The sequence below is a fragment of the Hypanus sabinus genome, chromosome 15, assembly GCF_030144855.1.
Source record: "Hypanus sabinus isolate sHypSab1 chromosome 15, sHypSab1.hap1, whole genome shotgun sequence".
Classification (NCBI taxonomy): Eukaryota; Metazoa; Chordata; class Chondrichthyes; order Myliobatiformes; family Dasyatidae; genus Hypanus; species Hypanus sabinus.
Genome location: NC_082720.1, coordinates 30,606,020 through 30,621,890, shown reverse-complemented (window position 1 = coordinate 30,621,890; position 15,871 = coordinate 30,606,020). Strand labels below are relative to the sequence as shown.

General features: G+C 39.9%; 1 pseudogene; it reads left to right on the top strand.

Moving 5' to 3' along the window:
• The first annotated feature begins 237 nt into the window (after nt 1-237).
• The window catches only part of LOC132405744 (eukaryotic translation initiation factor 4E transporter-like), a 119,818-nt pseudogene continuing 104,184 nt past the window's right edge, over nt 238-15,871 (top strand).

The window sequence follows — 15,871 nt, the reverse complement described above, 5'->3', positions numbered from 1 at the left end:
GAGAGAAGGAAAAATTTTTATCCAGGGTATTTTTGGTGTAATGGGGTATATGTTTCTGAGGATTTCTCTGGATGCTTATCTAATTTACAAACATTGAATCTCTTTCAGTGAACTACTTACTTAAATGTTAATGGCTTTTCACTGTATTTGAGTGTCAGCTTCACCCAGCTCTCCCTTCTTTCAAAGTCTGTCAGGTGATTTTGGGCCACTGCCTCTATGCCACTGCCGAATTGCAACATGGACTTCGTTGTTCAACTGCAGATGATGGAGGCAAAAGAGGTAAGTCCTGTAGCATTTGACCCAGAAAACTACAGCATGCAGGGATCCTAGGCAGACTCTTCAGGCAGAGGTGCTGGTCCAAATCATTCCTATCCTTTGTGTCATCACAAACTATTATCAGTTACTAACTAACTATTGTCTGTGGGGAAGACAAATTTCAGGGTTGTATACTACATCCATTATTTGATATTAAATGTACTTTGAATTTTCCACACTGCTCCAACAAGCCAAGTTCAATCTTGACCCTCTGTGGATTTGAATGTTCTCTTTGGGTGTGTTTTACTGGGTCTTTTGATTCCCTCTCTCATTCCACAGAAGTGCCAGTTGATAGGTTAATTGGCTGGTTTATACCGCCCTTAGCTTGGGTGCATCAGGATGCAGTTGCTGGTCAAGTGCTAAGAGAACAGGCTACAGCAATGATCTGAGCTCCACTAAAAACTCCATGGGTTCAAAAGCACCTTTTTAGGTTATTAGAAGATATGAAACAAATGTTTTGATGCATTGGCTATGACACAACTAAGACTTGATTAGCTTATCCTTGAACACATTGTCTGTCATATCACTACTACTGATGAAATAAGACCTGGAAGGTAACCATCCTTCAATACATTCCCTGAATCTGTTGACACATGTGGTAAAGACGAAGAAGGCGCTTGGCACATTTTCCTTCATCGGTCAGGACCTAGAGTACTAGAGCTGGGACATCATGTTACAGCTTTACGTTGGGCAGACTGCATTTAGAGTATTGTGTGCAGCTCCAGTTGCATAGCTAGAGAAAATATGCCATTAAACTGGAAAAGAAGCATAAAAGATTTACAAGGATTGGAGGGCTCGAGTTACAAATAGAGATTGTATAATTCGGGTATGATTTTCTTGGAGTGTAGGAGGCTGGAGGTTGCTTATAGAGATGTATAACATCATGAGGGGCATAGATAAGATGAATAGTCACAGTCCTTTCTCCAGAGCAGGGAAGTCTAAAACTAAAGGGTATAGGCTTAAAGTATGGGAGGAGTTGGGGGAAGAGTTACAGCAGACCAGAGGGGCATGAAAGATGGTGGGTATTTGGAATGAGCTGCTAAGCGAAGTGGTAAAGGCAATAACAATTATAACAGTCAACCATTTAGAAGATATTTAGGCAGATACATGGATAGAAAAGGTTTAGAAGGAATAGGCAAATAGGACTGAGATAGGCAACTTGACTGCAATGGATGAGTTGCACATTAGGGCTTGTTTTCATGCTGGATAATTCTATAATATAATGGGTTCCATTTCTGAAACTTCTGTGTCTGAAGCATGCTAAAAAAAGATTTTGTAAAGGAAGTGAAAGGCCAAATCCCTTCAGTTTGATTATCTTGATTTCCCTTCACCCTTCCAGATATTCTCTGTTTTTATTTGGGACTTTCTTTCCTCCATGCACCTAACTTTCATCCACACCAAATCTCCATTTTTATGCTGACACCAATTCATAACTCATTCATCTATTTACAGAGTAGATACAAAACTTAACTAGTTGCATTGTCTCCCAAAAGTCACGCAATATAAAATATGAAATGATATCATATCGACATTTAACTGCCAACTCTCTTGTGTTATTCCGTACTTAGATCTCTATTTTTATCAAGTTTTAATTTTCTGACAATCATGCTTTAATTTGCATTTATTTCAGCAACATTTTAGATATATTGTGCTACATATTCAGAAAAGAAAGATATAAATATTTACACCATGACGCAGAACGTACTCATTCCTTGCAATAAGTGAATGGTCTATTTGGAATTCCAAGAATGTTAGTTGGGTTCAATTATCCAATTGTTAACCTAATTAGCAATAATATACAAGGTTGGCTAACATAGAGGAGTGTCGAGTCAGTTGCCAAAATCCTTTCTGAGAGAGTATTTTCATGAAAGGTAAAGGTAGTTCAGCCACATAAGCCACAAATGAAAATGCAAAAGGAAGAACCAACCAAGACCCTATGATGTTGAAATCCAAAATCAATGGCCATGGGGAAAGAGAAATCAGATGCAGGAATTGCTGAACTCTATCTCACCACTAAGTACAGGGAATACCCCACAACGTCTATAGTTAGGAGGTCAGACAGGTGATTCTGTGGACGCAGGAAACACGAATGGTTGTTTGCCTCCCAGGTGCCAGGGTCCGGGGATGTTTCTGATTGCATCCACGATATCCTGATGTGAGAAGAACAGCCAGAGGTCGTAGTACATATTAGGACCAACAACATAGGTAGGAAAAGGGAGGAGGTCCTGAAAACAGACTACAGAAAGTTAGGAAGGAAGTTGAGAAGTAGGACCTCAAAGGTAGTAGTCTCGAGATTACTGTCTGTGCCACGTGACAGTGAGTATAGGAATAGAATGAGGTAGAGGATGAATGCCTGTCTGAGGGATTGGAGCAGGGGGCAGGGATTCAGATTTCTGGACCATTGGGACCTCTTTTGGGGCAGGCATGACCTGTACGAAAAGGACGGGTTGCACTTGAATCCCAGGGGGCTCAATATCCCGGTGGGGAGGTTTGCAAAGGCTTATGGGAAAGTTTAAACTAGATTGTTGGGGGGTGGGAACCAAAAAAAAGAAGACAGAGGAAGAGACAGTTGGCTCACAGATGGAGAAAGCTTGGAGACAGTGCGAGACGGAGGATAGGCAGGTGATAGAGAAGGGACGCGCTCAGACCAAGATGCTTGAGATGTGTCTATTTTAATGCAAGGAGTATTGTGAACAAAGCAGATGATCTTAGAGTGTGGATCAGTACTTGGAGATAAGATGTTGTGGCCATTACAGAGACTTGGATAGCTCAGGGGCAGGAATGGTTACTTTGAGTGCCAGGCTTTAGATGTTTCAGAAAGGACAAGGAAGGAGGCAAAAGAGGTGGGGGCATGGCACTGTTGATCAAAGATAGTGTTACGGCTGCAGAAAAGGAGGAAGTCAAGGAGGGATTGTCTACAGATTCTCTGTGGGTGGAAGTTAGGAACAGGAAGGCATCAATAATTCTACTAGGTGTTTTTATTAGACTACCCAATAGTAACAAGGACATTGAGGAGCAGATAGGGAGACAAATTCTGCTAAGGTGTAATAATAATGGGGTTGTTGTGGTGGGAGATTTTAATTCTCAAATATCAATTGGCATCTCCCTAGAGCAAGGGGTTTAGACGGGGTGGAGTTTGTTAGGTATGTTCAGGAAGGTTTCTTGACACAGTATGTAGATAAGCCTACAACAGGAGAGGCTATACTTGATCTGGTATTGGGAAGTGAACCAGTTCAGGTGTCAGGTCTCTCAGTGGGAGAGCATTTTGGTGTTAGTGATCACAATTCTATCTCCTTTACCACAGCACTGGAAGGGGAAGGAACAGACAAGTTAGGAAAGCATTTAATTGGAGTAAGGGGAAATTTGAGGTATCAGGCAGTAACTTGGAAGCATAAATTGGAAACAGATGTTCTCGGGAAACGTACAGAAGAAATGTGGCAAAAGTTCAGGGGATATTTGCATGGAGTTCTACACAGGTACGTTCCAATGAGACAAGGAAAGGATGGTCGAAACTGTGGTGTACAAAGGCTGTTGTAAATCTAGTCAACAAGAAGGGCTTACATAAAGTTCAAAAAAACTAGGTAATAGTAGAGATCCAGAGGATTATAAGGCTAGCAGGAAGGAGCTTAAGAAGGAAATCAGGAGAGCCAGAAGGGGCCATGAGAAGGCTTTGACGGACAGGATTAAGGAAAACCCCAAGGCATCTACAAGTGTGTGAAGAGCGAGAGGATAAGATGTGAGAGAATAGGACCAATCAAGTGTGACAGTGGAAAAGTGTGTAAGGAACCGGAAGAGACAGCAGAGGTACCTAATGAGTACTGCTTCAGTATTCACTACAGAAAAGGATCTTGGTGATTGTAGTGGTGACTTACAGCAGACTGAAAAACTTGAACATATAGTTATTAAGAATGAGGATGTGCTGGAGCTTTTGGAAAACATCAAGTTGGAAGTCACCGGGACCGGACGAGATGTACCACAGGCTACTGTGGGAGGCGAGGGAAGAGATTGCTGAGCCTCTGGTGATGATCTTTGCATCATCAATGGGGAAGGGAGAAGTTCTGGAGGATTGGAGGGTTGCAGATGTTGTTCCTTTGTTCAAGAAAAGGAGTAGAGATTATCCAGGAAATTATAGACCAGTGAGTCTTACTTCAGTAGTTGGTAAGTTGATGGAGAAGATCCTGAGAGGCAGGATTATGAACATTTGGAGAGGCATAATATGATTAAGAATAGTCAGTATGGCTTTGTCAAAGGCAAGTTACACTTCATGAGCCTGATTGAGTTTTTTGAGGATGTGACTAAACACATTGATGAAGGTAGAGCAGTAGATGTAGTGTAAATGGATTTCAGCAAGGCATTTGACAAGGTACCCATGCAAGGCTTATTGAGAAAGTAAGGAGACATGGGATCCAAGGGGACATTGCTTTGTGGATCCAGAACTGGCTTGCCCACAGAAGGCAAAGAGTGGTTGTAGACGAGTCATATTCTACATGGAGATCGGTGACCAGTGATGTCCCTCAGGGATCTGTTCTGGGACCCCTACTCTTTGTGATTTTTATAAAGACCTGGATGAGGAAGTGGAGGGATGGGTTAGTAATTTTGCTGATGACACAAAGTTTGGGGGTGTTGTGGATAGTGTGGAAGGCTGCAGAGGTTACAACGGGACATTGATAGGATGCGAAACTGGGCTGAGAAGTGGCAGATGGAGATAAACCCAGATAAGTGTGAGGTGGTTCATTTTAGTAGGTCAAATGTAATGGCAGAATATAGTATTAATGATAAGACTCTTGGCAGTGTGGAGGATCAGAGGGATCTTGGGGTCCGAGTCCACAGGACGCTCAAAGCAGCTGCGCAGGTTGACTCTGTGGTTAAGAAGGCATATGGTGCATTGGCCTTCATCAATCATGGGATTGAGTTTAAGAGCTGAGAGGTAATGTTGCAGCGTTGCAGCTACATAAAACCCTGGCCAGACCCCACTTGGAGTACTGTGCTCAGTTCTGGTTGCTTCACTACTGGAAGGATGTGGAAATCATATAAAGGGTGCAGAGGAGATTTACAAGAATGTTGCCTGGATTGGGGAGCATGCCTTATTAGAATAGGTTGAGTGAACTTGGCCTTTTCTCCTTGGAGCGAAGGAGGATGAGAGGTGACCTGATAGAGGTGTACAAGATGATTAGAAGCATTGATTGTGTGAATAGTCAGAGGCTTTTTCCCAGGGCTGAAATGGCTAACCCGCAAGGGCACAGATTTAAGGTGCTTTGAAGTAGGTACAGAGATGTCAGGGGTTAGTTTTTTACACAGTGAGTGTGTGGAATGGGCTGCCAGCAACAGTGGTGGAGGAAGATATGATAGGGTCTTTTAAGAATCTCCTGGTTGGTACATGGAGCTTTGAAAAATAGAGGGCTATGGGTAACCCTAGGTCATTTCCAAGGTAAGGACATATTTGGCACGGCTTTGTTGGCCGAAGGGTCTGTATTGTGCTGTAGGTTTTCTGTGTTTCTGTCCTGAGATGAAGGTTCAGATACACTTCATATCTGAACCTTCCTTTGAGCAGCTGTGTTTTTAAACAAGTTTACTATTTTCTGTTGTTTATGTTGTGAATCAATAATTTAAAAAATATCCAGCATCTCCAGATGTCTCTATGGTGTCAGGACTGACTGCTCGCAGGGCTGACCACTTTGCAAAGAAACTGCAGTGTTAATTCTGGAGGACATTAGAAGCTATACTGCTGGGGTCAAACATGAGGCAAAAGCCATAGCCATCTCTTCTCAAGGGCAATGAGAGAAGAGTAACAAATATTGCCCTGCCAGCTAAACCCTTATACTGCCAATGGATTACAATAGTGTTCACTGTTATGTTGAAGATTGAAATACTGAAGAAGTAATTCCTTCAGCATCCAGGTGCATGATTATTTTTGATGAAAAATTGTAGACCCCTTGAAACAGTAATCCTACAGTTCTTAATAACTTGTGGAAAGGAGTGTGAAATATTTTTGCCCTCATATCGGCTTCCATTCAAACACTATTTTCTTACTTCTAGGTTGAACTTTCACTGTCAGTATAAATGATATGAAGACTGGATGTATAATTTCAAAACAAATCAATCCAAACATAAGATGTATAAGATGATGAGAGGCACTGATCGTGTGGATAATCAGAGGCTTTTTCCCAGGGCCAAACTGGCTAGCAGTTTTAAAGTGCTTGTCAGTAGATACAGAGGAGATGACAGGGGTAAGTTTTTTACTCAGAGAGTGGTCAGTGGTAAAATGATCACAAATACAATCAAAATAGGAATTTATAAGAATCCAGGTGAAGTTCAAATTTAGAATTTGTTACTACAAGGTGATGATGATGTGCCAATTCACCTATTCGGAAATTGCTTGTAAACATGAGGGGAAAGTAACAAAATACTTTATTTACGGTGTTAGTAAAGAAAGGTAAATAATATATTGTTTACTTAATTATTTTATCTACCTTTTTAGTTACTTGATGATATTGAACTGAAAAATTCATTGAAGAAACATTGTGCTGTTCATTGGTGTAACTATTAAAATACTTTGTTGTGCCCATTATTGTAATATGGGTAATAGATGTGAGGCAATGTCCTACAGACTAATTGAAGAATTAATCTAATAAAAAGGATTGAACTCATCAGAATAAATATGCATATTATCATAAATGAAAACTGAAATAGCAAAATCTGTCCATGTTCTGATTACACATTATACAAATTTTTAAATAGCTGGAATCGCATGTATATGTTACGGTTCTACCAGCTATATTAGTAGGAGAAATACTGTGGCAAGTTATGTTAGGATAACAATGCATATTAAAACATTATTAATATTTTCATATTCTCTGTTCTTGCTTCTTTCGTTTACATGCTTTTTTTACAAAATTGCTAAGATTGCGTCCTTGTGAAAGATGCACATCCAGTTAAAAATTCTATTTGGTTCTTCCAGACAGAACTCACATACGCTGACATAGATGAGTTGTTTTGGCATAGCTCCTAAGGCGATACTACAGAGCAAATCAGTCATGGAGAGATTGTGTTTGCATCAGGGTGCATTCTCATATCGGCACAAGCAACTCACGTGCTTTGGGCTGTACCACTTCATGTCCAGAGCCAGCATGTGCATATCAAAGAGGCTCAGATTTACTGGTACTTCTCTGAAGCAGGATTTATTATATTGCTCGTGGCAGATGAGTATTGCAATATTCTTGGGAAGCAAAAGAGGTGAATTTTAAATCAAAAAGTAATCTCATTATCGCCCATGTGTCATTGGAAATTTGAATGTATAATGATCTTAACTACTGGACAGAGAGAGTGGGTATACAATTAAAAGCCAAACAGCAAATATAAATAACACAGTCATTTAGTACAAAGTTACAGAGTGGTGTCAACCAAATCAAGGGCATGTTCACAGTCACCCAAAGCCAGGAGACACATGGTTATCTCTTCACAACTGACAGGAAGCCATCAACAAAGCCAATTTTTCAGTAATTCTGTGATTTTCCCCCCCCCCCACCCAATTCTGACAAGATCTTGGATATTTCATCATAAAATAGGATCTCCATAATTCTGATAAAATCAATATTTCACCCAACCCATCCTCTTCCTAATGGCCAAATGTTCTCTAATTTAATCCCAATCTCTAGTACCAGTTACCATCATATATATATATAGGCAGTTTAAAGGGCTTGGCATGGACTAGATGGGCTGAAGGGCCTGCTTCTGTGCTGTAATTTCTATGATTCTGTAAAATAGAAGAGTCATTGTTATACTGTAAATTTTGCAAGGTAATATACTCCAAATATAATAACTCAATCAGTAATTGACCAATTATTACTTTAGAGAACACCATTTATGTTTTAATACTCCGTCTATTTGACATAAAACTATAATTGCTACTGTAGAACATTATTTATTATACTATGGATTCTACAAATAACATTATATTAACTGATTGGATATAATATAATTTGGCATTAATTTTTAATGTAAAACGATATTCCATTTTATAATAGAAGTTCCAGAAGGGGCAATTCTTGTATTTAATCAGAGAATCATACTATATCATTAAACATGGAAGTAATACCTTCTTGTTCCCTTAGATTACCTTCTGCAAACATTCAATTTTCAGAATGAAAGCATTGTGAAGTGACATCATTAGACGAATATAAAATAATTGCTGGTTTCTGGGTTTTAATGTAGATATTCAATATCTCAGAGTAAAAGGGACCTAGGAATTGACTCAGTGATTTGTTAGCATTAGAACAGCATTGTGGGTCACTGTTAAGCAGTTTGTGATAATGAAAGAGCTTTATTCAAGAGGTTCAGAAGGCAGCCCATCAACATCTGTCCACAATGTCTTCAGAAGCCCAGTTCTGTCGGACCTGCCTTCTCTTTGCTTGCATCATTTTCCAATAGTTTTTTTTTATTTTACATCGTCATAGAAACTCCAGGTAACTTGGAGTTGCTACGTAAATTTCCAAGACCCCACCCAACCCCCTCCCCCAAGTTGTGGTCAGTTATTTCCAGCATCTCTCATAAAGGCACCACAGTTGTGTCTCATTCCAGAATAAGAATTTGAGGCAGTTTCCTAGTACTTGTGGAAGGGAACTGACCCAAGCACCCAAAACCAACATAAGGGAGGCACAAACTTTATGTCTTCATTTGTTCTGGTGGATTAGAATTGCTGCATGGTGTAAGCTTCAATTAATTTTCATTGTTTATATTGTCTTTATATAAATACCTTAATTGCTTAATTGATTTTAATGTAATAATTATTTGAAATATATTTATATTTTTAACTTTTCGTGATAGCTTTAATGCTCAGGAGTTTTTGACAGAAGTTACAACAGGAGAGCGCAGGGGGTTCAGGGAGCATTTGCATGGGATTCTGGATAGGGCTGTCCAACAGAAGCAGAGAAAGGATGATAGGGTAAAGAGAGATGGAACATTTAGTCAAAGGGAAGATGGAAGCATACTTAAGGTTTAGGGAGCAAAGGTCAGATGGAAGAAGGAAGGTGAAACATTTAGTCAGGTGGAAGAAGGAAGGTTTATGGATCAAAGATCAGAGGGCTCTTGAGAGTCATATGGTAGCCAGGAAAAGCAACTTTGTTGCATCAGTCTGATTTTCTTCTATTTTCTTAATTCAATAGTCACATGTTTTGATTTTTTTTTTGAGTAAAAGAGCTACTTATCAGATTGGTACACTGAACATCTTAGAACCAGAAGAAGGAATTGTCATATCCACTATTTTGACAGTATAATCCCTATAACTTTACCATTTAGAACTCACCATAGACTAGTTAGCTCAAAGTGACATCCGTTCTCTGAAGGGAAGGGATTAACATCCCTTTTTGTAAAAAGAATAGAACAAATAGGTAGCAGTAATTAGTGGGTATCTACAAAGCTTCAGAAACATCTGCTCGCACATCAGTGACATTTTCTTTCACGTTGTGTAAATTGCTTATGAATCACATTTGGTTATCAAATGGTGACATTTATGAGGAGCTACCACTTCAGAATCACTGCCTTTCCATTAAGTTGCACTTCATCTCCCAGCCCCCCTCCACCTGTACAAATGCAGTCAGTAACACAGTAAGTAAGAACCAAAGACTGCAGTTTGAAAAGGGAGATGGTGACTAGGGGACAAATACATCCAAGTTATTAACTTCAACCACTCCCTATGGTGATACATTTCACACTCTAAACATTCATTGAGTTATCAGGTTAATTTTGAATTCCTTGTGCGATCAAATACTTCTCCAGGTTATAAATGGATGGAAATGTTTTCATTTAGCTCAAAAGCTATGTCAAATGATGGTTGTCTTAAATTTATGAGACTTAGTTAGAGATTTTCCCCACAAAAGAAACCTACTTAACTACAAAGCCTGATCAATGCCTTTCAAAATGTCAAGCCTCAAATGATTATTTGTCTTAAGCAATGTGTCTGAAAAGAATAATCTAGGATTAATTCAGAATAAATGTGGTCTAGAATAGCCCTCAGGCAATAAACCAACATCAGAGGTAAACTGTGTTCAAAATGCAAATACTGGAAGAACCCTACCAATCAAGCTGCATCTCTGGAAAGAGAAATCAGTTAACTTTTGGATAAAAGACCTTTCATTCAGTGTAATGTCCTCAGTTTGAAACATTAACTGCTTTCTTATTTCACAGATGCAACATGAGTGGCTGAATTCCTAAGCATTTTTGCTTTTGTTTCAGATTCCACCGTCTGCAGAGTTCAGAGTTCAATTCCAACGCCGTCTGTATGTTCACCCCTTGATTGCAACAGTTTCCTCCCACAGTCCAAAAACATACCGGTTAGTAAGTTAGTCGGTCATTGTAAATTGTCCTGTGATTAGGCTAGTGTTCAATAAATGGGTTGCTTGACAGTGTGGCTCATTGGGCCAGAAGAGCCCATTCCTCACTGTATTTTTAAATAAAAAAAGCCTGTTCCAATCTGTCTGATATGACTTCCTATATGAACAGTAGCCACACAATACCTTTGAATTTGCTGGATCTTCAAATGGTTCTGGATCCAATATTTAACTCCACCTGTCAATGCATTCCATCTCAAACAATTGAAAACTCAGATTGCCAATATCAGAAAAGCATGGAATTGTATTTTCACTTTTTGATAATAATTCTCCTTTTTCAAGTTGTCTGACCTGAAAGTACCTATTTTCAATAGCAAAATATTATTTCAAGAGAATTAGCAAAAAAGTACACAAACATACTAAATATATAATAGTACAATCATTGATTGATGATAATTTTCATAATGGAATTTTAAATCATCATTTATAATGTCAGATTGATATTCTCATTGAAGAAATACCAGGTAGTTGACATTGTGACTTGATTTCTTCATTGCCACCAACTGTGCAAAGGATGGATAGGATTTACACAAGGGAAAACATACGCTTATTTTTGCCAACTGTATTTAATTTCACTTGTAAAGAACCTACAAGTAATTTGTAGGGGGCCTTAATCCAGATTGCATGTAGTAAATTTTCATCTGGAATTTGACCCACCCATAACACTTGCCAACTCTTTAAGCTAACCATTTTATTTGGTTATGCTTCATTAGCCAGCCCAGAGATCCAGAGTGAAACCAAAATATACTTGATTCCAAGTGACTCCAAGAAGACAGAGTTGAATTCTGCCCTATTACACTTTTAGCTGAAGAGGCTGCAAGGTAACCTTTATAGAGGTGTACATCATGAAAAGCATAGAAAAAGAGAAAGATTGCGATGTTTTTTTTTTGCCAAGGAATGACAGTTAAAATAGAGGGCATAAGTTTAAAGTGAGAGGAGAAAGATTTGAAGGTGGCCAGTGGTGCAAGTTTTCCACACAGAGGGTATTGGGTATACAGAACGAACAGACAGAGGAATGTACAATTACAGTATTTCTCTTCTCTTCGGCTGTCCATCGATTTTCGATGATGACTGAGGCCTGGGGGAGGTTGTATGGAAGACCTGCAGTTGCCCATGCTGCGTCTCCCCTCTCCACACCACCAATGTTGTCCAAGGGAAGGGCATTAGAACCCATACAGCTTGGCACTGGTGTCATCGCAGGGCAATGTGTGGTTAAGTGCCTTGCTCAAGGACACAACACGCTGCTTCAGCTAAGGCTCAAACTAGCAACCTTCAGATCACTAGACCAACACCTTAACCACTTGGTCACGCACCACACAATTACAATATTTAAAAGGCATGTAGACAGGGACATGATTAGGAAAAGATTGGAGGGATATGTGCCAATCCAGATTAATGTGACTAGATCAAGTAGGCAACTTGGTCAACACGAACGACTTGGGCCAATCAGCCTCAGCCATTTCACTCTATGCCTGTAAATATTATGGTCTACATATGCCACTTCACATTGCTTTTGAGATAAAGAAAAACATTTCCATCTGCTTATGACCTAGAGAGGTATTTGTTCCTCGTTTCTGGGTCAAGTCTATTCTGTAGCCATCATAAAAGTCATTGGTGTTACAATGATGTGCAAAATGCTGGGCTGCTGGCTATTAGAGTGCAGTCTTCGAAAGGACAGCCTCAGCAGAATGCCACAGCACCAAACAGGCTGACAAACATTTCAGTATGAAATAGTGCTGGCTCAATTATTTGGCTGTCAGCAAGCCTGACTGTGTATTACACCGTTCTATTCTGCCACTTCTCAAGAATGACTATAATATCTGGGAGCTGCAGTCAGACAAAGCACCAGAGCATGGGAGAGAGAGAGGGAGGGAGAGAGAGAAAGAGAGAGAGAGAGAGAGAGAGAGAGAGAGAGAGAGAGAGAGAGACAGAGAGAGAGACAGAGAGAGAGATAGTGAGAGAGGGAGGGAGGGAGGGAGGGGGAGAGAGGGCGAGAGAGAGAGAGGGGGGAGGGAGGGAGAGAGGGAGAGAGAGAGAGAGAGAGAGAGAGAGAGAGAGAGAGAGAGAGAGAGAGAGAAAGAGAAATTTCACCCTTACCTGGTTAGTTAGAGTGGTTTATACCCAGAAAGAAATTTTAAACCGCTGATCCTTGCAGGAGAAATCTGAGTTGACTACAACCGCCAACATACTTAAAATCTCTTACTGCAGTCAGATAGCCAACAGAATTAATAGAGTATTTCAACCAAAGAAAGGACACAGGAGCAATGGGATACATGGTTTTCTATGCTGTAGCAGTATGGTTCTGCAAGTCTATATTTTTGTCATCTTTCATATTAAAAGGCTGATTTTAATTTTTGCCAGTGATTGTAAGCAGGCTATAATGATAGATTTCTTGATAAACATCCCATCTGCTTCTCCATTAAAAGAATAAAAGAATAACAAAACATTTTACGTGACAATAAGTGTGATTCTGATTCTGAATTCAAGAAGAATATATAATGAGCAACTCATTTGCCTCCTTTCTCATTGTTGTCAATGTTCAAAGTACTGTGAACATCTCCTTGTCACTATTTCCTATTATGTTCCTCCCATTCCTCCAAGTTCTTCAGAACAAATTCAGCTCTATGCTGGACATACTGCTTTTATTTAATGGGCATGAATTGAATGCAAACTTACAATTACTTTACCAATTAGTAACAGAGCCCTTGGAGATACAAATCAGAAACAAAAGGGTAAAATATCTGCTATTTAATTGCAATCAAATCTTTTGCTTAGTAGCTGCCAAGCCATTAGTGCAGAGTGAAAAGAAAAATACAGGAAGATGAGAGATCCTCTAGTCGCTGTGTGAGACAAATTTTCTAGTTCCCTCCAGCATAGGATGTGTAAATGGTGCAAGAAAAAGTTGGCAGGGAATCCTTCTCCCATTCTAATTTGCGCTATCAAGTTTTCCATTGGGACCTAAAATATGGCTGTGCTGCATTTACAGGAAATATGTGAGAGATTTCATTAATTGGTTGACTTTTTTGTCAGATTGCCTGAAGCAAAGATTTCACAGCTTCTCGTCAGGGCTACTTGTGCACTAATCTAACCCTTGTAGGGCAAGATATACACAGAAAGCACCTTGGATCCTTGGAGAAATGGAGCAATTTATATTTCAAATGTGTGTTATAATTTTTCCAGCCGGAGCTTCACTTCATCAATTGGTGCTTTCTGAATTTTTTTGTGTTACTGAATTCATAAACCCTGCAGTGAGATTTCTATATTTGTTGCCCTTATCAATGTTGAAAGATCTTAAATATCCATTTCCATTCATTTTACTACACTTAAAAGCTACTTGTTTGTTAATAAATTGTCAGCCAGAAGTATATCAAGAGGCCAGTCCGCTATGCTCTATTTTGTGCTACAGTTTCAAATATTGTTTCTTTTTTACTGCATGCTCTAGGCTAAATTAGCTTGATTTTTAAAATAATTACCAGGCTGTCACAATTTCAATCACCAGACCCCCAACCATGCCTGTTTATTTAAAAACTGAAAAAATTGGAAATGCTCAATCAACCAAGCTTCGAGAAAGAAGTAGGGATGAACATCATCAGCACAACAAACTTCACTCCCTAATTCCCTGGCAGTAATGCTGGAGATGGCTGCATTGACTGCTAAGATTGGCAAAGTAAGATATGCTCGTTTTGGCATTCGATGTGGCAAGAAGAAACAAATATATTTTCATAAGAACATAAGAAATAGGAGCAGGAGTAGGCCATCCGGCCCATCGAGCCTGCGCCGCCATTCAATAAGATCATAGCCGATCTATCCGTAAACTCAGCTCCATCTACCTGCCTTTTCCCCATAACCCTTAATTTCCTTACTATGTAAAAACCTATCTAACTGTTTCTTAAATATATTTAGTGAAGAAGCCTCAATTGCTTCCCTGGGCAAAGAATTCCTCAGATTCACCACTCTCTGGGAAAAAGAGTTTATCCTCATCTCTGTCCTAAATCTTCTCCCCTGAATCTTGAGGCAATGTCCCCTAGTTCTAGTCTCACCTACCAATAGAAACAACTATCCTACTTCTATCTTATCTATCCCTTTCAAAATTTTGTATGTTTCTATAAGATCCCCTCTCATTCTTCTGAATTCCAGAGAATATAGTCCTAGGTGACTCTATCTCTCCCCATAGGTTAACCCCTTCATCCCTGGAATCAACCTGGTGAACCTCCTCTGCACAGCCTCCAAAGCCAGTATACCCTTCCTCAAGTATGGAGACCAGAACTGCACACAGTACTCCAGGTGCGGCCTCACCAGTACCCTGTACAGTTGCAACATGACCTCCCTGCTCTTGAATTCAATCCCTCTAGCAATGAGGGCCAACATTCCTTTTGCTTTCTTAATAACCTGTTGTACCTGTAAGAAGCTTTTCATGATTCATGAACAAGCACTCCCAAGTCCCTCTGCACAACAGCATGCTGCAATCTTTCACCATTTAAACAATAATCTGCTCTTCTATTATTCCTTCCAAAGTGGATGATCTCGCATTTACCAACGTTGTATTCCATCTGCCAGACCTTGGCCCACTCACTTAACCTATCTATATCACTCTGCAGACTCTCCACATCCTCTGTACAATTGCTTTTTCACTCAGCTTAGAGTCAACAGCAAATTTTGCTATGCTACACTCAGTCCCCTCTTCCAGATCATCAATGTAAATGGTAAACAGCTCTGGGCCCAGCCCTGACCCCTGCGGCACCCCACTCACCACAGACTACCAACCACAGAAACACCCATTTATACCAACTTTCTGCCTTCTATCGGTTAACCAATCCAATATCCATGCCAATGCACTTCCTCCGACTCCATGCATCCGTACCTTATTTATAAGTCTCTTGTGTGGCACCTTATCGAACGCCTTCTGAAAATCCAAGTATACGACATCCACCTATTTCCCTCTATCCACTGTCCTCATTATGTCCTCAAAGAACTCCAGTAAGTTTGTCAAACAGGACCTGCCCTTTCTGAATCCATGATTTAACTTTCCCCTCCCCACATATCACATAGGAACAAAACTTCAACCTCACTTAGCCTGGATCAGTTCCATTCTCTTCCAATAGCTGCCTGCAGGTTCCATGCTGACAACTGCCAGTGATAACGCTGTTGCATGTATGTGCTCCTTACCTATA